The following is a 20,765-nucleotide window of genomic DNA, read 5'->3' as shown; positions in this document are numbered from 1 at the left end:
ACGGCGGTCACTTCGGCTCTGCCGGGGGGCGCGTGTCAGGATAAAGGTGTCAGGCCACCTTTGCGTTAAATGCTCCTGCAACCTGGTCAGTCGGCGCGGCGATTTAGTCAGGGTTGCTTCTAAGCGAAGCCAAGGCCTCGGGTGAGCCGGAGGTGTGTCCGCCGTAAAATGGGGGGCCTCGGGCGAGACGGAAGTCTCTCGAGGTCGGCTGCCCTTGGCCGAGGCTAGGCTCGGGCGAAGCGTGATCGAGTCACTCGTGTGGACTGATCCCTGACTTAATCATACCCATCAGGCCTTTGCAGCTTTATGCTGATGGGGGTTACCAGCTGAGAATTAGGCGTCTTGAGGGTACCCCTAATTATGGTCCCCGACAATCTTCTAATCTTCTGGGCCTTCGTTCTTTAACAGCATGATGTAGTTCAATTCTCTTGCACGGGCCCGAGTCACTGGCCCAGGTGGAAGGGGTGGCGCCTGGACTGGGGAAGATGGTGCGTGGGCTGCAGAAGGTGCTGCTGGTGTAGATGTACTCGTGTTGGTGTTGATGTCTTCATCATCCTCCCCTTCTTGAACTGAAGTCATCCTCGACGACAACTCCTCATCTTCTCCCGCATACGGTTTCAAATCTGCAACATTAAAACTAGTGGAAACACCAAACTCTGGAGGCAGGTCAAGGATATAAGCATTAGCATTAATCTTGGTTAGTATCTTAAAAGGACCAGCAGCACGAGGCATCAATTTAGAACGGCGCAAAGTAGGAAAACGATCCTTTCTCAAGTGCAACCAAACCATATCACCAGGTTCAAAAGTAACTAGTTTCCGGCCTTTACTACCAGTAATCTAATATTTAGCATTAGCAGCAGGAATGTTTTGTTGAGTTTGTTCATGGAGGTTAATCATTTGTTCAACATGTGCAACAACATCTATGTGTGGGGCGTCCGCAGCATCAAGCGAAAACAAAGCAATAGGTGCCCTAGGAATGTAACCATAAACAATTTGAAAAGGGCACATCTTTGTAGAAGAATGTGTTGCATGATTATAAGCAAACTCAACATGAGGCAAGCAATCCTCCCAACGTTTCAAATTTTTGTCTAAAACAGCCCTAAGCATGGTAGACAAAGTTCGATTAACTACCTCAGTTTGACCATCAGTCTGAGGGTGACAAGTGGTGCTAAACAGCAATTTAGTTCCCAATTTATTCCACAGAGATCTCCAAAAATGACTGAGAAACTTAGCATCACGATCCGAGACTACTGTATTGGGAATACCGTGCAAACGAATAATCTCTCTAAAAAACAATTCAGCAACATTGCTAGCATCATCAGTCTTATGACAAGGTATGAAATGAGCCATTTTGGAGAATCGATCAACAACCACAAAAATGCTATCCCTCCCCTTCTTAGTTCTAGGCAACCCCAAAACAAAATCCATCGAAATATCAATCCAAGGGGAAGTAGGAACAGGCAAAGGCATATACAAACCATGGTTGTTCAACTGTGACTTAGCTTTCTGACAAGTAGTGCAGCGTGCAACAAGGCGCTCAACATCAGCGCGCATCCGAGGCCAAAAGAAGTGGGCAGCCAACACCTCATGTGTCTTGTAGACGCCAAAGTGCCCCATGAGACCGCCTCCATGCGCTTCCTGTAACAACAAAAGACGAACCGAGCTAGCTGGAACACACAGCTTGTTAGCGCGAAACAGGAAACCATCATGTATGTGAAATTTGCCCCATGGTTTCCCATTAATACAATGGCTGAAAGCATCTTTAAAATCAGCATCATCAACATATTGATCTTTCACAGTGTGCAAACCAAAGATTTTAAAATCTAACTGTGACAACATGGTATAGCGACGAGACAAAGCATCAGCAATAACATTGTCCTTCCTGTTCTTGTGTTTAATAATGTAAGGAAAAGACTCAATGAATTCTACCCATTTAGCATGACGATGGTTCAGATTTGTTTGGGTACGAATATGTTTTAAAGCCTCATGATCAGAATGAATTATGAACTCACGATGCCAAAGATAGTGCTGCCATGTATGCAAAGTGCGCACTAAAGCGTAAAGCTCCTTATCACAAGTAGAATATTTTAGACTAGCGCCGCTTAATTTTTCATAAAATAAGCAACTGGTTTTCCTTCTTGTAACAAAACAACACCTAGCCCAATACCGCTAGCATCGCATTCAAGCTCAAACACTTTATTAAAATCAGGAAATTGCAATAGGGGAGCTTGGGTTAACTTATCTTTCAAAGTGCTGAACGCTACCTCCTGCGAATCACTCCAAGCAAACGGCACATCTTTCTTTGTAAGCTCATGTAGAGGCGCTGCAATGGAGCTAAAATCACGAACAAATCTGCGGTAGAAACCGGCAAGTCCAAGAAAGCTCCGAATTTGTGTGACCGTCGTCGGTGTAGGCCACTCCCGAATGGCAGCAATCTTGCTGCTATCCACCTCAATGCCCTATGGAGTAACAACATAACCAAGAAACAAGACACGTCGTGTGCAAAAGATGCATTTTTCCATGTTAGCAAATAACTGGGCAGCACGCAATGCATCAAAAACAACACTTAAATGTTCCAAATGCTCTTTCTTAGATTTGCTGTAAATAAGGATATCATCAAAATAAACAACCACAAACAATCCTATGAAGGGCCTCAGAACTTCATTCATCACTCGCATAAAAGTGTCGGGAGCATTAGTCAATCCAAACGTCATAACCAACCATTCATATAAACCAAATTTCGTTTTAAAAGTCGTTTTCCATTCATCACCCAGTTTCATTCTAATCTGGTGGTAACCACTACGCAAATCAATCTTAGTGAAAATAATGGCACCACTAAGCTCATCTAGCATATCATCAAGGCGTGGTATAGGATATCGATAACGAATAGTGATGTTATTAATAGCACGACAGTCTACACACATACGCCATGATCCATCTTTCTTGGGAACAAGTAACATAGGAACAGAGCAAGGGCTAAGAGACTCACGAATGTATCCCTTGTCAAGCAACGCCTGTACCTGGCGCTGAATCTCCTTCGTCTAATCCGGATTTGTACGGTACGGTGCGCGGTTCGGAAGCTGTGCGCCGGGGATGAGGTCGATCTGGTGCTCAATGCCACGAAGCGGTGGGAGACCCGGTGGTAAGTCTTTGGGAAAGACATCAGGGTACTCCTGCAAAAGGTTAGCAACCACAGGGGGAATAGCCAAAGATGGTGCATCATCAAGTGAAATGAGGACACTAGAGCATACAAGTGCATAGCATGGCAAATGAGCACCGTGTAGATCATCAAAATCAGCACGTGTATTAAGTAAAACAGGAGCCTTCAACTTGATTTCAGAAGGAACAGAGGGCGATGGATCAAGTTGTTTAGCAGTTATAGCAGCTCGGGCAAGATCATCTTTAACAATTTCTTCAGGTGTCATTGGATGTATAATTATTTTTTTACCCTTAAAAATGAAAGAATAATGATTCGAACGACCATGATGCAAGCTATCAGTATCATATTGCCAAGGTCGACCAAGTAACATAGAGCATGCTTCCATGGGAATAACATCACAATCAACAAAATCAGAATAAGCACCCATGGAGAAAGGAACACGCACGGAACGTGTGATTTTTATTTTACCACTATCATTAAGCCATTGAATGTGATATGGGTTTGGATGCTTACGAGTGGGTAACGACAACTTTTCGACCAGCATGGTACTCGCCAAATTGTTGCAACTGCCGCTGTCGATAATGATGCGAATTGACCGCTCCTGCACAACACCCTTTGTATGGAACAGAGTGTGTCGCTGATTCTTCTCGGGCAAAGCGACCTATGTACTAAGAACACGCCGCACAACAAAACTTTCATACCTATCAGCGTCGCCCGGGTTGACATGTACCTCCACCTGAGCTGCATGGTCAGTGGCAAGTAGTGCATGTTCAATTTCTTCAGAATCACTAGCGGAAGAGTACTCACCATCGTCACGAATGAGCAAAGTGCGCTTGTTTGGGCAGTCCCGAATCACATGGCCAAATCCTCTACAGCGATGACACTGCATATCCCGTGTACGACCTGTGGGTGGGGCAGTGCTGGCTGGTTTGGTCGTCTTCTCGCGTGGAGTAGTGGTGGACGTGGATGGCGTAGGGGGAACTGGTGCCGAGGTGGATGTCGAGCTTCGTCCTGCAAAAGGGTTAGAATATGGCTTCGAGCGGCGTCCCTGCACTTCACGTTCAGCTTTGCAAGCATATTCAAATAAAGTAGTCATATCATAATATTCCTTATAATCAAGTATATCCTGGATTTCGCGGTTTAAACCACCACGAAAACGTGCCATAGCAGCGTCGTTGTCCTCCAATATCCCACAACGAATCATACCTTTTTGTAACTCCTGGAAATAGTCCTCAACAGATTGAGAACATTGCTGAAAATGCTGTATTTTATTAAGCAAATCACGAGTATAATACGAATGCACAAATCGATGTCGCATCGCAGCTTTCAACTGATCCCAAGTGGTTGGAATGGCAGTGGGATGTTTTATTTTATACTCACGCCACCAAATTAAAGCAAAATTAGTAAATTCACTAATAGCAGCTTTAACCTGAGAATGTGCAGCAATATCATGGCATGAAAATTTTTGTTCAACCTCTAACTCCCAATCAAGATATGTAGCAGGATCATATTTGCCATTAAAAGGTGGAATTTTAAATTTAATCTTAGAAAATAAGTCATTAGGGGGATGACGAACCACACGGCATGCACGACCACGGCGATCTCCATCGTCCTGCTCAGTGTCACCGCCGTCGTCCTGCTCCATCTTTGTGGTCAACGCATCAAGGCGTGCCAGGATGGTGTCGAGTGTGGTGCGAGTCGCCGTTTGAGCAAGGTCAAGCTGGTTGAAACGCTCGGTCGTTGAAGTGACCGTTGAATCAAGCCGTTCATGCATCATCCTAATGTCAGCAACAAGTCCATCAACTTGTCCCCTTACTTCCAGCAACTGGGCATCTACCGTGTCGTGTGCTCCTGCCATAGTTAGCGCAAACACCAAAACACCAAAAGGAGAAAAACCGACGACAACAGGGAAATGGTGATGACAACTCGCTCAATGGAATGTTGTTATCAAGTTATTATCCGTTCTTACCAAGCCACAGTGGTGAACTGCAACCAACAAGTGGAACCAGTGAAACATTGGATGAGCGATTGCCTGGAGAAACAGAAACCTTCTCGTCGTAGAAATATGTGGAGTTTTGGGTAGGCTGCACTCAAGTCAAGGATTAGCACGATCAAACAATAATGCAAAGTTGAATTATATTGCAAAACACGAAACTATATTGTTGGCCACAAGTGCAAAGGACGGATGGAACTAGCAGAATGGCAGTACCGTAAATATTGTACTAGCGAGGCCAAAAAGGCACTAGTAGGAATCACAGGTGATTTTGTTTTTCTTTTTTGTATGGTTTTTTTATATTTTTCTCAGCACAAGGAGCAACAAAATAGGAGCTACACGAAGTTTCACCTAAAACAGAGTTCAGATGTGGTCTACAGAAAATCAGGAAGTTCTCTGAAAAGCGTGCGAGAACTTTGACGAATTTTTTCTTTATTTTCCTGATTTTTTTGACAATTTTATCGAAACCAAAAAGGCCATAGGTTAGTTTGGCCGGCCTCAGAATGGTGTCAACAAGCTCCTGTAAAAATTTCAGATTTTTTGAACAACCGAGCGAAAAGTTATGCCCGGTTTAAGGAAGGTATGTTTAAAACGACCGAGATGAGACAACCGCTTTGTATCCTTTCTCCTTCGTTTTCTTTTTTTTTTTGTTTCTGTTTTTTTACGTAACCGAAGGAGAAAAACAAGGAAGCGGCGTTGACTCGGTTTGTGGCGTGATGAAACGGAATATGGTGGCGGCGCGCTAGGGTTTGAATGGTGGAATAACATAATGCAACCAGCAACAAATAACGTGAAAGCACATAAATTCAACAATGCAGATTATTGAAAGAAAGTGCGAGGCTCAAAAGGGTGCTAGGATATGGTCTAACCTAAATTTTTATGTGGTTTTGTGGACTGTAGGAGAAAAAAACACTCGATAAACTCACCGATCAACCTGGAAATGTGATACCACTTGATAGAGCTGGAGTGCCCGATCTTTCGGCGAGTGGAGATAATTCCGATTTGGTGGAAGTAGACCCTCACGATCCGACTACGACGAGCGAACCCGAAGCGCCAATGCAATCGTTGAACCAACTTCCAATGGTTACCGACCTTGCTGATGCGAGATTGGCCTGATCACGAAGATCGTTTCCTGTGCGCAATCGAAGAACGAACAAGAAAAAGATGCGAGCAATCTTAATATCACTCGAGGTGGAGTTCTGAATCACAGAGGACAGCACGTATTTGTGCGTGTTCTGGGGTAGCTAAAGCTAGATGTAAAACAAAACTCAAGTTCTAAATGAAACAGGACTCTGACTAAATAGAGGAGAGGCGTGAACAGTAGGGCCGGCGCTACAGTACCGCGGTTACTGTTCACGACTTCCCTAGGCGCCCCATCCGGGCCTTCCTGTTGGGCCATCTTCTAATCTTCTGGGCCTTCGTTCTTTAACAACATGATGTAGTTCAATTCTCTTGCACGGGCCCGAGTCACTGGCCCGGGTGGAAGGGGTGGCGCCTGGACTGGGGAAGATGGTGCCTGGGCTGGAGAAGGTGCTGCTTAGGGATGGCAACAGGCACATTTTACCCGCGTGCCCGCGGGTAAAAACCCTATAGGGTGCGGGTTTGGGTGTGAGTTTGTACCCATGGGTATGGGTACGGGTTTGATTCTCAACCCGACAGGTTTTTCTCGTGGGTATGAAAATGTTGTACCCGTGCCCGCAAACCCGCATACCCGCGTGTGTCTGTGTAGACTGTAGAGCACATGCATCTCAATTTAGTGCCACCTCGAAAGCTTTGAGCTAGCGGAGCCAATCAAATGATATAAAAGAAGACTACAGGCACCAGGGAACTCGTAGAACTTTTGGCTAAGATTGGTACATGTTTTTATAAGTTTAATAAATAGTTATTATTATGTGCTATCAGTTTAATAAATATTTATTATATGACTGTGCCCGCGGGTGTACCCGCGGGTGCCATAAACCCGCGGGTAGCGGGTGCGGGTATGGGTTTAACATTAATCTCATGGGTACGAGTTTGTAATCTCTGTACCCGCGGGTTTAAAACCCATTGTCATCCCTAGTGCTGCTGGTGTAGATGTACTCGTGTTGGTGTTGATGTCTTCATCAATCTTCAACTCAAGGATTATCCTCACAATGATGCAATGGTTATATCTTGTGTCATCAAGGGGTTCCTGGTCCACAATGTCCTAGTAGACACAGGCAGTGTGGCAGACATCATCTTTGCGAAGGCTTTCAGGCAAATACAAGAGCAGGATGACAAGATATATGATGCAACACACCCCCTCTGCGGCTTCGGAGGAAGACAGATTGCGACGCTCGACAAGATAACTATGTTGATCACCTTCGGCTATGTTCACAATACAAGGATAGAACAGGTTGTCTTCGACATTGTTTATATGGAGTATCCCTACAATGCAATCATTGGTCGAGGGACGCTGAACGCCTTCGAAGTAATACTCCACCCAACATATCTTTGCATGAAGATACCTTCTGACCAAGGGCCTATCACTGTACATGGAAGCCAACAGGCTGCTAGGAGAGCCGAAGAGAACTAGATATATTTGAAGGCCATTCATAACATAGATGAAGCCAAAGCTCATCAACAATATAAACATAAAAGAGACAAGGCTGCTTCAGCAGATCAACCAAAGCCCATGGTTTTGTGCGAAGACATAGCCGAGCAGAAGATGTTGTTGGGATCCCAATTATCTAATGAACAAGAGAAGACTTTGTTGAGATTCCTGTTCAACAACAAGGATGTTTTTGATTGGTCAGCCAATGATCTTTGTGGTGTCAATAGAGATGTCATTGAGCACTCACTCAATGTAGACCCGACCATCAGGCCAAGAAAGCAGAAGCTTCGGAAAAGTCCGATGATAAAGCCGAAGGTGCACGAAACGAAGTAAAAAGGTTTCTGAGTGTCGGTGTTATCAGAGAGGTAACATACCTAGAGTAGCTGGCCAATAATGTGATGGTAAAGAAAGCTAATGGAAAATGGAGAATGTGCATCGACTTCACATATCTCAATAAGGCATGCTCGAAGGATGAATTCCCATTGCCAAGAATAGATTCTCTTGTGGATGCAGCGGCTACTTCAAAGATCATGAGCTTATTGGACTGGTACTCCGGTTATCATCAAATTTGGATGAAGAAGGAGGATAAGCCTAAGACAAGCTTCATAACCCCTAGTGGGACCTATTGTTACTTTTGGATGTCCGAGGGGCTCAAGAACGCTGGAGGAAGCTTCGGCAGGATGACTGCCAAAGTCCTTCACTCCCAAATTGGCAAAAATGTGCTAACATATATTGATGATATCATAGTAAAGAGCACGAAGCAAGAAAATCACATTGCTGATTTGCAAGAAACATTTGCCAACTTCAGAAGAGCTGGTCTTAAACTAAATCCAAAAAATGTGTCTTCGGAGTGAAGAAGGAAAAATGTTTTGGTTGCTTGGTATCAAAAAAGGGTATCGAAGCTAATCCAAGTAAGATAGAAGCTATACTTCGGATGGAGCCACCAAAGTCAAGAAAGGGTGCCCAGAGGTTAACAGGAAGGTTGGCGTCATTGAATAGATTTATTTCAAGATCAGTAGAGAGGAACTTGCCATTCTTCGAAGTGCTGAAGTCAGCCGAAGTCTTCCAATGGGGATCAACTCAACAAAAATCCTTCGAAGAACTAAAGCAGTATTTGATAGAATTAACAACCTTAACCCCACCTTCGTCAGGAACTCCATTGCTGCTGTATGTAGCTGCTTCCCACGCTGCGGTTAGTGCAGCGCTGGTGCAAGAAAAGCAGGATGGATAGGTAAGAAAACAAGTGTCAGTGTACTTCATATCCGAAGTACTTAGTGCATCAAAGAAAAATTATACAGGAGATACATGCAGGATTGTGTGGAGCTCATATTGGGTCTAGGCCTCTGCTGGGGAAGGTTTTCAGACAAAGATTTTACTGGCCGAAGGCAGCTTCGGATGCAGCAGACTTGGTTCAAAAATGTGAAAATTGCCAGAGATGCGCCAGAGACCAGAAACAAGCTTCGTCTTTAACCCAGCTAATACAGTCCACTTGGCCACTGCAAAGGTGGGGCCTAGATTTGTTAGGTTCACTTCCGCCAGCACATGGCAACTTGAAATATGTTGTGGTGGCAGTGGAGTACTTCTCCAAGTGGATCGAAGCAAAGCCCTTAGCTACAATAACTTCGGCTACAGTGCTGAATTTTTTTTGGCATAATATCGTTTGTCGCTTTAGTGTGCCGAAGGCTATCACGGTTGATAACGGAACTCAATTTGATTCTGAAACATTCAAAACCTTTTGTGACCAGATAGGTACAAAAATACACTTTGCATCAGTTAGACATCCGGAGTCAAATGGACTGGTAGAAAAAGCAAATGGAATTATAATAACAGGAATAATGAAGTCAATCTTCAACCAGCCCAAAGGAAAGTGGCCAGACAAATTAATAAAGGTGGTGTGGAACCACAACACTGCTGTTTCAAGGTCAACAGGTTTTACTCCATTCAAGCTTCGGAAGAAGCAAGAAGGGGCCTCAGTAAGGACCTAGGCTTCGACAGAAGATGAAGAGGGTTACAAAATAACAAAATACACCATAGAAGGGACCAGGCTCCAAGCAGTAGACCACATCAATAAGTACCAGACTGAAACAATCAAATGGCGCGACCAGAAGGTAAAACTGAAGAGCATCAGGCCAGGGCACCTAGTGCTTTGGAGGGTAGCCAATCCGGATACAGTGGGGAAGCTTCAGCTTAAGTGGGAAGGTCCCTTCTTGGTAGTATCTTCGTCAAGGCCCGGATCGTACAGGTTAAAAGACTTGGATGGTAATGACATTCCAAGGTCTTAGAATGCGGATGAGCTTCGGAGATACTATGTGTAAACCATGTAATTTTCTTCTTTCTTCCCTATGGCACCCTTTTCCTTTCAAGAGGAGAGAAAGGTTTTTAATGGGGCCATAGGTTGTAATTTTCATTTTTTTTTCTTATGCAGCCCTGTACAATGCAAGGGCCAAATTCCCCTACATATAAAATGTAAAATCTCGGACTACACCATCGAGTGTAGAAGCATATGAAGAAGCTCAAAAGACATCCCTAAGGGGATGCAGAGCTAAGATGCCACCTAAGTAAAAGGTGAATAAGCTCCAAAGTCGTTTCTAAGGGAATGCAGAGCTTAAATGACACCTAAGTCAAAGGTGAAGAAGCTCCAAAGTCGTTCCTAAGGGGATGCATAGCTTAGCTCCAAAGTCATTCCTAAGGGAATGCAAAGCTGAAACACCACCTAAGTAAAAGGTGAAGAGACTCCAAAGTCGTCCCTAAGGGGATGCAAAGTCTGGGTGTGTATTCGTATGAATTTTCTATCTTCGACATACATTTGCACATCATCACATCATATTTTGCATTCATAACCATGCATTACACATTCGTAGGATCATCATCATCACATAAACCATGAAGCATTAACAGGAAAAGCGGGAATTTCTGTCTTCGATGAGAAAGCATTTCATTTTATACGAAGGTGCTTCGGTTCAAAGGAAACTTCGTTTTATACAAAGGTGCTTCAGTTCAAAGGAAACTTCGTTTTATACGAAGGTGCTTCATTTCAAAGGAAACTTCGTTTTATACGAAGTGTGCTTCGATGTGAACGAAAAGAAGGGAAGGTGTTTTTCGCCTTCGGCTCAAAAGATGCAAGTGTCGGTTTCGTCCATAGCAAAGCAGATGATGTACAAATGAAAGGTAAATAATATTACAAAGCATTTACAAATATTCATAATTTTTTCCGTTACGGTTACAAATATCACATTTCTTGTGTGAAATAATTTCCAAAGTGTATTTACAGAAATCGGGCACGATCTTAAGAAGACTACTCCAAGGCTTCGAATGTTGCTTCGGTTCATCGGCCTTCGACATCATCACCCTGAAGAATGATGAGGAACAGGGTAATCAGGAACCTGGTAAGGAATAATGTACAATAATAAAGGTAAAGAGCCATACTTTGTTAAGTAGATTTCGGGCTTCGTCTCCAGCCAACTCGCGTCCACCCTTAGCCCAAATTTGAGTAATGAACCTATTCCCTATTGAAAGGGAATTAGGCTTATACCTAGTTTCTAAATAATTTTGGTGGTCGAATTGCCCAACACAAATCTTTGGACTAACTAGTTTGCTTTAGTGTATAAGTTATACAGGTGCAAAAGGTCCACACTCAGCCAATAAAAATGACCAAGTTTTGGATTCAACAAAGGAGCAAAGGGGCAACCGAAGGCACCCCTGGTCTGGCGCACCGGACTGTCCGGTGTGCCACCGGACATGTCCGGTGCACCAGGGGGACTCAGACTCAAACTCGCCACCTTCGGGAATTTCCAAGGGCGACTCGGCTAAAATTCACCGGACTGTCCGGTGTACACCGGACAGTGTCCGGTGCTCCAAGGGAGGTCGTCCTCAGGAACTCGCCAGCCTCGGGTTTTCACTCCAGCCGCTCCGCTATAATTCACCGGACTGTCCGGTGTGCACCGGACTGTCCGGTGCATCTGCGGAGCAACGGCTACTTCAGGCGCCAACGGCTACCTGCAGCGCATTTATTGCGCGCCAGCGCGCGCAGAGGTCAGGCACGCCCATGCTGGCGCACCGGACAATGAACAGTGCATGTCCGGTGCGCCACCGGACATCAAGCGGGGCCCAGAAGTCAGAGCTCCAACGGTCAGAATCCAACGGCAGTGATGACGTGGCAGGGGGCACCGGACTGTCCGGTGTGCACCGGACTGTCCGGTGTGCCATCGACAGACAGCCTCCACCAACGGTCAAGTTTGGTGGTTGGGGCTATAAATACCCCAACCACCCCACCATTCATTGTATCCAAGTCTTCTACTTCTCAACCACTTACAAGAGCTAGGCATTCAATTCTAGACACACCCAAAGAGATCAAATCCTCTCCAATTCCATACAAACCCTAAGTGACTAGTGAGAGTGATTTGCCGTGTTCATTTGAGCTCTTGCGCTTGGATCGCTTTCTTTCTTTCTCACTTGCTCTTGTGATCAACACTCAATTGTAATCAAGGCAAGAGGCACCAATTGTGTGGTGGTCCTTGCGGGGAAGTTTTGTTCCCGGCTTTGATTTGAGAAGAGAAAGCTCACTCGGTCCGCGGGACCGTTTGAGAGAGGGAAGGGTTGAAAGAGACCCGGCCTTTGTGGCCTCCTCAACGGGGAGTAGGTTTGAGAGAACCGAACCTCGGTAAAACAAATCCTCGTGTCTCACTTCACTATACGCTTGCGATTTGTTTTGCGCCCTCTCTCGCGGACTCTTTTATATTTCTAACGCTAACCCGGCTTGTAGTTGTGTTTATTTTTGAGAATTTCAGTTTCGCCCTATTCACCCCCCCTCTAGGCGACTATCAATTGGTATCAAAGCCCGGTGCTTCATTAGAGCCTAACCGCTCGAAGTGATGTCGGGAGATCACGCCAAGAAGGAGATGGAGACCGGCGAAAAGCCCACTACAAGCCACGGGAGCACTTCATCGGAAGAGTCCCGCACCAAGAGGAAGGAGAAGAAGAAGGACTCCTCCAAACGGAAGGAGAAAAAGTCTTCCTTTTCTCACCACAAAGAGAAGAAGGAAAAATCTTCTTCACACAAGCCGCATCGGAAAGGCGACAGGAAGGTGGTCTACTACGAGACCGACACTTCATCAACATCTACCTCCGACTCCGATGCGCCCTCCGTCACTTCTAAGCGCCAAGAGCGCAAGAAGTATAGTAAGATCCCCCTACACTACCCTCGCATTTCCAAACATACACCTTTACTTTCCGTCCCATTAGGCAAACCACCAACTTTTGATGGTGAAGATTACGCTAGGTGGAGCGATTTAATGCGATTTCATCTAACCTCGCTCCACAAAAGCATATGGGATGTTGTTGAGTTTGGTGCACAGGTACCGTCAGTAGGGGATGAGGACTATGATGAGGATGAGGTGGCCCAAATCGAGCACTTCAACTCTCAAGCAACAACAATACTCCTCGCCTCTCTAAGTAGAGAGGAGTATAACAAAGTACAAGGGTTGAAGAGCGCCAAGGAGATTTGGGATGTGCTCAAAACCGCGCACGAGGGAGACGAGCTCACCAAGATCACCAAGCGGGAAACGATCGAGGGGGAGCTCGGTCGGTTCCGGCTTCGCAAAGGGGAAGAGCCACAACACATGTACAACCGGCTCAAGACCTTGGTGAATCAAGTACGCAACCTCGGGAGCGTAAAGTGGGATGACCACGAGATGGTTAAGGTTATTCTAAGATCTCTTATTTTCCTTAACCCTACTCAAGTTCAATTAATTCGTGGTAATCCTAGATATACTAAAATGACCCCCGAGGAAGTTATCGGGAATTTTGTAAGTTTTGAATGCATGATCGAAGGCTCGAGGAAGATCAACGAGCTTGATGAAGCCACCACATCCGAAGCTCAACCCGTTGCATTCAAGGCAACGGAGGAAAAGAAGGAGGAGTCTACACCAAGTCGACAACCAATAGACGCCTCCAAGCTCGACAATGAGGAAATGGCGCTCGTCATCAAGAGCTTCCGCCAAATCCTCAAGCAAAGGAGGGGGAAGGACTACAAGTCCCGCTCCAAGAAGGTTTGCTACAAGTGTGGTAAGCCCGGTCATTTTATTGCTAAATGTCCTATATCTAGTGACAGTGACCGAGGTGACGACAAGAAGGGGAGGAGAAAGGAGAAGAAAAGATATTACAAGAAGAAGGGCGGCGATGCCCATGTTTGTCGGGAGTGGGACTCCGACGAAAGCTCAAGCGACTCCTCCGACGACGAGGACGCCGCCAACATCGCCGTCACCAAGGGACTCCTCTTCCCCAACGTCGGCCACAAGTGCCTCATGGCAAAGGACGGCAAAAAGAAGAAGGTTAACTCTAAATCCTCCACAAAATATGAATCCTCTAGTGATGACCATGCTAGTGATGAGGAGGATAACTTGCTTACCCTTTTTGCCAATCTTAACATGGAACAAAAAGAAAAATTAAATGAACTAATTAGTGCCATCCATGAGAAGGATGATCTCTTGGACTCCCAAGAGGACTTCCTAATCAAGGAAAATAAAAAACATGTTAAGGTTAAAAATGCTTACGCTCTTCAAGCTGAAAAATGTGAAAAATTGTCTAGTGAGCTAAGCACTTGTCGTGAGATGATTGACAACCTTAGAAATGAAAATGCTAGTTTAAATGCTAAGGTTGATTCTCATGTTTGTAATGTTTCAATTCCCAATCCTAGAGATAATAATGATGATTTGCTTGCTAGGATTGAAGAATTAAACATTTCTCTTGCTAGCCTTAGATTAGAGAATGAAAATTTGATTGCTAAGGCTAAAGATTTTGATGTTTGCAAAGTTATAATTGCCGATCTTAGAGATAAGAATGATATACTTCGTGCTAAGATTGTTGAACTTAATTCTTGCAAACCATCTATATCTACCATTGAGCATGTCACTATTTGTACTAGATGTAGAAATGTTGATATTGATGCTATTCATGATCATATGGCTTTAATCAAACAACAAAATGATCATATAGCAAAACTAGATGCTAAAATTGCCGAGCACAACTTAGAAAATGAGAAATTTAAATTTGCTAGTAGCATGCTTTATAATGGGAGACGCCCTGGCATCAAGGATGGCATTGGCTTCCAAAGGGGAGACAATGTCAAACTTAATGCCCCTCCAAAGAACTTATCTAACTTTGTTAAGGGCAAGGCTCCCATGCCTCAGGATAACGAGGGTTACATTTTATACCCTGCCGGCTATCCTGAGAGCAAAATTAGGAAAATTCATTCTAGGAAGTCTCACTCTGGCCCCAACTATGCTTTCATGTATAAGGGTGAGACATCTAGTTCTAGGCAACCAACTCGTGCTAAGTTGCCTAAGAAGAAAATTCCTAATGCATCAAATGAACATAGCATTTCATTTAAGACTTTTGATGCATCCTATGTTTTGACTAACAAATCCGGCAAGGTCGTTGCCAAGTTTGTTGGGGGCAAACACAAGGGTTTCAAGACTTGTGTTTGGGTACCCAAAGTTCTTGTTTCTAATGCCAAAGGACCCAAAACTGTTTGAGTACCTAAAGTCAAGAACTAAATTTGTTTTGTAGGTTTATGCATCCGGGGGCTCAAGTTGGATACTCGACAGCGGGTGCACAAACCACATGACAGGGGAGAAAAGGATGTTCTCCTCATATGAGAAAAACCAAGATCCCCAAAGAGCGATCACATTCGGGGATGGAAATCAAGGTTTGGTCAAAGGCTTGGGTAAAATTGCTATATCTCCTGACCATTCCATTTCAAATGTTTTTCTTGTTGATTCATTAGATTACAATTTGCTTTCTGTATCCCAATTGTGTCAAATGGGCTACAACTGTCTATTTACTGATGTAGGTGTTACTGTCTTTAGAAGAAATGATGATTCAATAGCATTTAAGGGAGTGTTAGAGGGTCAGCTATACTTGGTAGATTTTGATAAAGCTGAACTCGACACTTGCTTGGTTGCTAAGACTAACTTGGGTTGGCTCTGGCACCGCCGACTAGCCCATGTTGGAATGAAGAATCTTCATAAGCTTCTAAAGGGAGAACACATTTTAGGACTAACAAATGTTCATTTTGAGAAAGACAGGATTTGTAGCGCATGCCAAGCCGGGAAGCAAGTTGGCACTCTTCATCCACACAAGAACATTATGACAAGTGACAGGCCACTGGAACTCCTTCACATGGATCTATTCGGCCCGATCGCTTACATAAGCATCGGCGGGAGTAAGTACTGTCTAGTTATTGTGGATGATTTTTCTCGCTTCACTTGGGTGTTCTTTTTGCAGGACAAATCTCAAACCCAAGAGACCTTAAAGGGATTCTTGAGACGGGCTCAAAATGAGTTCGACTTAAGGATCAAGAAAATTAGAAGCGACAACGGGACGGAGTTCAAGAACTCTCAAATTGAAGGCTTCCTTGAGGAGGAGGGCATCAAGCATGAGTTCTCTTCTCCCTACACTCCACAACAAAATGGTGTAGTAGAGAGGAAGAATCGAACTCTATTGGACATGGCAAGAACCATGCTTGATGAGTACAAGACACCGGACCGGTTTTGGGCCGAAGCGGTCAACACCGCCTGCTACGCCATCAATCGGTTATATCTTCATCGAATCCTCAAGAAGACATCCTATGAACTCCTAACCGGTAAAAAGCCTAATGTTTCATATTTTAGAGTTTTTGGTAGCAAATGCTTTATTCTTGTTAAGAGAGGTAGAAAATCTAAATTTGCACCTAAAACTGTAGAAGGCTTTTTACTAGGATATGACTCAAACACAAGGGCATATAGAGTCTTTAACAAGTCCTCAGGACTTGTTGAAGTTTCTTGTGACGCTGTGTTTGATGAGACTAACGGCTCTCAAGTAGAACAAGTTGATCTTGATGAGATAGGTGAAGAACAGGCTCCATGCATAGCGCTAAGGAACATGTCCATTGGGGATGTGTGTCCTAAGGAATCCAAAGAGCCTCCACATGCACAAGATCAACCATCCTCCTCCACACAAGCATCTCCACCAACCCAAGATGAGGACGAGGCTCAAGATGTTGAACAAGAAGATCAAGAAGATGAGCCACCTCAAAATGACGGCACCGATCAAGGGGGAGATGCAAATGATCAAGAAAAGGAGGATGAGCAACAACCAAGGCTGCCACACCCAAGAGTCCACCAAGCAATCCAACGAGATCACCCCGTCGACACGATCCTCGGCGACATTCATAAGGGGGTAACTACTCGATCTCGGGTTGCACATTTTTGTGAACATTACTCCTTTGTTTCCTCCATTGAGCCACACAGGGTAGAGGAAGCACTCCAAGATGCGGATTGGGTGATGGCGATGCAAGAGGAGCTCAACAACTTCACGAGGAATGAGGTATGGCATTTAGTTCCACGTCCTAATCAAAATGTTGTAGGAACCAAGTGGGTCTTCCGCAACAAGCAAGACGAGCATGGTGTGGTGACAAGGAACAAAGCTCGACTCGTGGCCAAGGGGTATTCACAAGTCGAAGGTTTGGATTTTGATGAAACCTATGCACCCGTAGCTAGGCTTGAGTCAATTCGCATATTATTAGCCTATGCTACTTACCATGGCTTTAAGCTTTATCAAATGGACGTGAAAAGTGCCTTCCTCAACGGACCAATCAAGGAAGAGGTCTATGTTGAGCAACCTCCCGGCTTTGAAGACAGTGAGTATCCTAATCATGTTTATAGGCTCTCTAAGGCGCTTTATGGGCTCAAGCAAGCCCCAAGAGCATGGTATGAATGCCTTAGAGATTTCCTTATTGCAAATGGCTTCAAAGTCGGCAAAGCCGATCCTACACTCTTTACTAAAACCCTTGAAAATGACTTGTTTGTATGCCAAATTTATGTTGATGATGTTATATTTGGGTCTACTAACAAGTCTACATGTGAAGAGTTTAGTAGGATCATGACACAGAAATTCGAGATGTCTATGATGGGGGAGTTGAAGTACTTCTTAGGATTCTAAGTAAAGCAACTCCAAGAGGGCACCTTCATTAGCCAAACGAAGTACACTCAAGACATTCTAAGCAAGTTTGGGATGAAGGATGCCAAGCCCATCAAGACACCCATGGGAACAAATGGGCATCTCGACCTCGACACGGGAGGTAAGTCCGTGGATCAAAAGGTATACCGGTCGATGATTGGTTCATTGCTTTACTTATGTGCATCTCGACCGGACATTATGCTTTCCGTATGCATGTGTGCAAGATTCCAAGCCGACCCTAAGGAATCACACCTTACGGCCGTGAAACGAATCTTGAGATATTTAGCTTATACTCCTAAGTTTGGCCTTTGGTACCCTCGGGGATCCACATTTGATTTGATTGGTTATTCGGATGCCGATTGGGCGGGGTGTAAGATTAATAGGAAGAGCACATCGGGGACTTGCCAGTTCTTGGGAAGATCCTTGGTGTCTTGGGCTTCAAAGAAGCAAAATTCGGTCGCTCTTTCTACCGCCGAAGCCGAGTATATTGCCGCAGGCCATTGTTGCGCGCAATTGCTTTGGATGAGGCAAACCCTGCGGGACTACGGTTACAAATTAACCAAAGTCCCTTTGCTATGTGATAATGAGAGTGCAATCAAAATGGCCGACAATCCCGTCGAGCACAGCCGCACTAAACACATAGCCATTCGGTATCATTTTCTTAGGGATCACCAACAAAAGGGGGATATCGAGATTTCATACATTAACACTAAAGATCAATTAGCCGATATCTTTACCAAGCCACTTGATGAACAATCTTTTACCAGACTTAGGCATGAGCTCAATATTCTTGATTCCAGGAACTTCTTTTGCTAAATTTGCACACATTGCTCATAAATGTACCTTTGATCATGTCTCTTTTATATATGCTATGACTAATATATTTTCAAGTGTATTTCACACCAAGTCATAGGTATATTGAAAGGGAATTGGAGTCTTCGGCGAAGTCAAGGCTTCCACTCCACTCTACTACTCATCCTTCGCCGTCGCTCCGCATCACTCTCCATCTTTGGTATAATCATCACTCCTATGTTTCATTTGCCAAAGGGGAGAAAATAGTCATTAAAGGGCTCTAATGATTCCGTTTTTGGCGATTCATGCCAAAGGGGGAGAAAATATGAGCCCAAAGCAAAAGGACCGCACCACCACCCTAATTTTAACATATGATTTTCAATTGTTTGAAAACTTCAAATTTGGTATCTCTTTGTGTTCTAAAGGGGGAGCAAGTAGTATTTTCAAAACTTGATATCTTAAAACCCTCTTGAACACTAAGAGGAGAATTTATTTGAGGGGGAGTTTTGTTTAGTCAAAGGAATAGCATTTGAAACAAGGGGAGAAAATTTCAAATCTTGAAAATGCTTCGCAACTCTTATTCATTTACCTTTGACTATTTGCAAGAGAACTTTGAAAAGAATTTACAAAAGAATTTTGCAAAAACAAAACATGTGGTGCAAGCGTGGTCCAAAATATTATATAAGAAAGAAACAATCCTTGCATATCTTGTAAGTATTAATATTGGCTCAATTCCAAGCAACCTTTGCACTTACATTATGCAAACTAGTTCAATTATGCACTTTTGAATTTGCTTTGGTTTGTGTTGGCATCAATCACCAAAAAGGGGGAGATTGAAAGGGAATTAGGCTTATACCTAGTTTCTAAATAATTTTGGTGGTCGAATTGCCCAACACAAATCTTTGGACTAACTAGTTTGCTTTAGTGTATAAGTTATACAGGTGCAAAAGGTCCACACTCAGCCAATAAAAATGACCAAGTTTTGGATTCAACAAAGGAGCAAAGGGGCAACCGAAGGCACCCCTGGTCTGGCGCACCGGACTGTCCGGTGTGCCACCGGACATGTCCGGTGCACCAGGGGGACTCAGACTCAAACTCGCCACCTTCGGGAATTTCCAAGGGCGACTCGGCTAAAATTCACCGGACTGTCCGGTGTACACCGGACAGTGTCCGGTGCTCCAAGGGAGGTCGTCCTCAGGAACTCGCCAGCCTCGGGTTTTCACTCCAGCCGCTCCGCTATAATTCACCGGACTGTCCGGTGTGCACCGGACTGTCCGGTGCATCTGCGGAGCAACGGCTACTTCAGGCGCCAACGGCTACCTGCAGCGCATTTATTGCGCGCCAGCGCGCGCAGAGGTCAGGCACGCCCATGCTGGCGCACCGGACAATGAACAGTGCATGTCCGGTGCGCCACCGGACATCAAGCGGGGCCCAGAAGTCAGAGCTCCAACGGTCAGAATCCAACGGCAGTGATGACGTGGCAGGGGGCACCGGACTGTCCGGTGTGCACCGGACTGTCCGGTGTGCCATCGACAGACAGCCTCCACCAACGGTCAAGTTTGGTGGTTGGGGCTATAAATACCCCAACCACCCCACCATTCATTGTATCCAAGTCTTCTACTTCTCAACCACTTACAAGAGCTAGGCATTCAATTCTAGACACACCCAAAGAGATCAAATCCTCTCCAATTCCATACAAACCCTAAGTGACTAGTGAGAGTGATTTGCCGTGTTCATTTGAGCTCTTGCGCTTGGATCGCTTTCTTTCTTTCTCACTTGCTCTTGTGATCAACACTCAATTGTAATCAAGGCAAGAGGCACCAATTGTGTGGTGGTCCTTGCGGGGAAGTTTTGTTCCCGGCTTTGATTTGAGAAGAGAAAGCTCACTCGGTCCGCGGGACCGTTTGAGAGAGGGAAGGGTTGAAAGAGACCCGGCCTTTGTGGCCTCCTCAACGGGGAGTAGGTTTGAGAGAACCGAACCTCGGTAAAACAAATCCTCGTGTCTCACTTCACTATACGCTTGCGATTTGTTTTGCGCCCTCTCTCGCGGACTCTTTTATATTTCTAACGCTAACCCGGCTTGTAGTTGTGTTTATTTTTGAGAATTTCAGTTTCGCCCTATTCACCCCCCCTCTAGGCGACTATCACCTATGCTTCGGGCTTCGGCTGGAATATCAACCAGGTCCAACGATGAAAGGCTAAAGTTTGGTCTATTGATAGCCTTCGCGTGATTACACCCGGTCTTTATGAAA

The sequence above is a fragment of the Zea mays genome, chromosome 1, assembly GCF_902167145.1.
Source record: "Zea mays cultivar B73 chromosome 1, Zm-B73-REFERENCE-NAM-5.0, whole genome shotgun sequence".
In the NCBI taxonomy this organism is placed as follows: domain Eukaryota; kingdom Viridiplantae; phylum Streptophyta; class Magnoliopsida; order Poales; family Poaceae; genus Zea; species Zea mays.
The sequence above is the reverse complement of the archived record's forward strand: the minus strand, read 5'-3'. Positions refer to the sequence as shown.